This window comes from Chrysochloris asiatica, unplaced genomic scaffold (assembly GCF_000296735.1).
Source record: "Chrysochloris asiatica unplaced genomic scaffold, ChrAsi1.0 scaffold00125, whole genome shotgun sequence".
NCBI classification, from domain to species: Eukaryota; Metazoa; Chordata; class Mammalia; order Afrosoricida; family Chrysochloridae; genus Chrysochloris; species Chrysochloris asiatica.
Window position 1 is genome coordinate 9,126,923 of NW_006408643.1, and position 2,988 is coordinate 9,129,910.

At 40.2% G+C, this 2,988-nt stretch overlaps 1 pseudogene; it reads left to right on the forward strand.

Annotated features, from left to right (window-relative positions):
• The first annotated feature begins 2 nt into the window (after positions 1 to 2).
• Positions 3 to 911, forward strand: LOC102813838 (annotated as a pseudogene).
• The last annotated feature ends 2,077 nt before the right edge of the window (positions 912 to 2,988 follow it).

Genomic DNA, 2,988 nt, shown 5'->3' on the forward strand with positions numbered 1-2,988 from the left:
TGGGGCCAGGGCCGAGGGGACCTCAGGACACGGAGAGCAGAAAGAGGATGGACTGCCCGGCCCTCCCCAACCCCACGGAAGGAGGAGGAAGTGATCCGAAAATCTGAGCTCAGTGCTGGCAAGAGCGATGTCTATTAACTTCAGTCCAAGCGGTTAGAAGTTCAGAAGCAAACCTCAGTTGGCCAGATACCTGGGGAATACTGTTGATCTCAGCAGTTTTTGGCTTCAAAACTGGGAAAAATGATGCCTAGTAAATTACAGAAGAACAGAGATATCAAAACGCTCCTCTCAACGAAAATACGGGTGAACCAGACTTGAGCACAACATTGTTGATTAGACAACCTGCATCAATTTTTACACAACCTGTCACCAAAGTCACAAATCATCCTAATAATAAAGTGAAATCAGATCCACAGAGAATGAATGAACAGCCACGTCAGCTTTTCTGGGAGAAGAGGCTACAAGGACCTAGTATACTAGATGTTGTTGTTGTTGTTGTTGTTATGTGCCATCGAGTCGGTTCCGACTCATAGCAACCCTGTACAGATGTTAAGAGAACAAATTATAAAAATCATGGAACTACCAAAAGGCCTTCAAGGAGTTGGTCCTGGTAGTAAGAATGACACCCTTTTATCAGCTGTTGCCAGCGCTTTGCACACAAGCTCCTTACCAATTATGAGGCAAGTCTCTGCTGCCTTGGAAAAGAACCCCACTGTTTGGCTTAACACATCTCTGCCCCTCTGCAAAGCTTTCATTGTCACAGTTGAAGACATTAGGAAACAGGAAGTGTGATTACAAGTTCCTAAGAAATTGAAGAAGGGCTGATGGGAGATTTGTTGCCACGAGCCGCTGATACAGAAGAGATGGATCTGGAAACGGTGGAGATGAAGCATAAGAATATGATCAGCTAACTTTCGACTAACTTTCCCCAAGAGCAAATTCCTAGAAATTCAACAAACAATGTTTCCACTGGTTTTTTTCTGTAAGAAAAAAAGAACCCGAACACATAACAACTTTTTCATAGCACTAACCAATGCCTTTTTAGATGTATTTTTGATGTTTATATCTACAATTAAAAATAAGAAAAAGAAATGACCTTTAGTTTGGGTCCAAGGACTTAAAGGTGGTCTTTTTTAATATCAAGCAGGACCCTCCCAACGAAGCTGAGCTTTGGATGCTACATGGAATTCCACCAGAGACGCAGCACTTACATGAAATCATTGTCCGCCCAGTTTTAATATGAGTGGATCAAAAGTACCAAATAAATCTACCTAGGAAAGATTGTTATGACGTCACTGTATATAAACAGATTTTTATACTTCTATTGAACAAGGACATTTGTACATTCTTCCATCATCACTTTAAAGACAAATAAATGATTATATTTGCAGACAAAAAAAAGAAAGAAAACAAAAATCCTTACCACTGGACTAATAAACAACATTCTTATCAAAGACTTCATTTTGCTTGGATCAACCATCAACACTCACGGAAGCAGCAGTCAAGAAATTAAATGACATATCACATTAGGCAAATCTGCTGCACAAGACCTCTTTAAAGTGTTGAAGAGCAAAGATGACAATTTGAGGACTAAGGTGCGCCTGACCCAAGCCATGGTATTTTCAATAACCTCATATGGATGTGAAAGCTGGACAGTGACTAAGGAAGACCATAGAAGAATTGATGCATTTGAGTTATGGTGTTGGAGGAGAATATTGAAAGTGCCATGGGATTCTCCTAGGAAGGAGAGGCGAATCCTTCCAAATATTTAATCGCTGTAAACTTTATGAATGGCAGTGGAATGCTGTCAGCAGCAGAATATTGTCAGATATTGTGCCAGAAAATGAGCCCCTCAGGTTGGAAGGCACTCAGAATGCGACTGGGGTTAAGGCTGCCCCCTCAAGGAGAGCTAACTGTGATGCTGTGAATGGAGTTAAGCTGTTGACCCTTCATCTGCTGATGGGGGACAACTCAAAATGGGAAACTATTTTCTTGGCATAGATACTAAATGAGGGATAGCACTGCATTCTTCAGCTGGAACTTGGCTGAAAATAAATAATAAACAGGGGCGCTAATACATATGTGTTAGTCCACTAATACATATGTATTAGAATACATGTATTAATACATTATGTATTAGAGCCCGTTTATTCCTATTTTTTCACTGAAGGCCCTTACAGTTTTAGGTTTCACATTTAGTTCTTTAATCCATGTTGAATTTGATTTTTGATATGGTTTCAGATACGGGTCTTGTTTCCTTTGCAAATCGATTTCCATCGTTGAAGAGACTCTCTCTTCCCACTTGATGTGTTCTGTCAAAGACCAGTTGAATGTATGCAGATGGATTTACTTGGGGATCTCAATTCTCCAGTACCAGACTGTTTTGACAACTGTGGCTCTGAGTAAACTTTGAATTCAGGGGCTGAGAGGCCTCCAACTTTGCTCTTCTTCTTAAGCACTGCTTTGCTTATTTTTCTCTTTCCTTCCAATAAAAATTTTGTAAAAATTTCTATCTCTTTATAGAATGCAGTTGGAATCTACACTGGGATTGTGTTGTATCTGTAGATTGCTTTGGGTAGTATTGACATTTTCACAATGTTTAGTTTCCTATTCATTACCATAGTATAGTAAATCATTTTTGTTTTCTTGTAGTATGGGAGTCCTGGTGTGGCGCGGTGGGTTAATGAGCCAGACTGCAAAGCTGTTTGAACTGCAAGGTCAGTGGTTCAAGCTCACCAGCTGCACCTCAGAAACCCTATACAGGGGCCCCTATGGGTCAGAACCAACTCGATGGCACTTCACAACAACAACAACAATACATAGCATACATAGGATTTCAAACATTGAAAAACAAAACCCTGACAACAGAAAATAAAATAGGTAACTGGGCCTTCCTAAAAATTAAAAACTTACTTCAAAAGACTTCAAAAGATGGGGGAGAGAAAGGAATAGCGAAAAGCATCACCATAGAAAGCTTGTAAGTCCGTC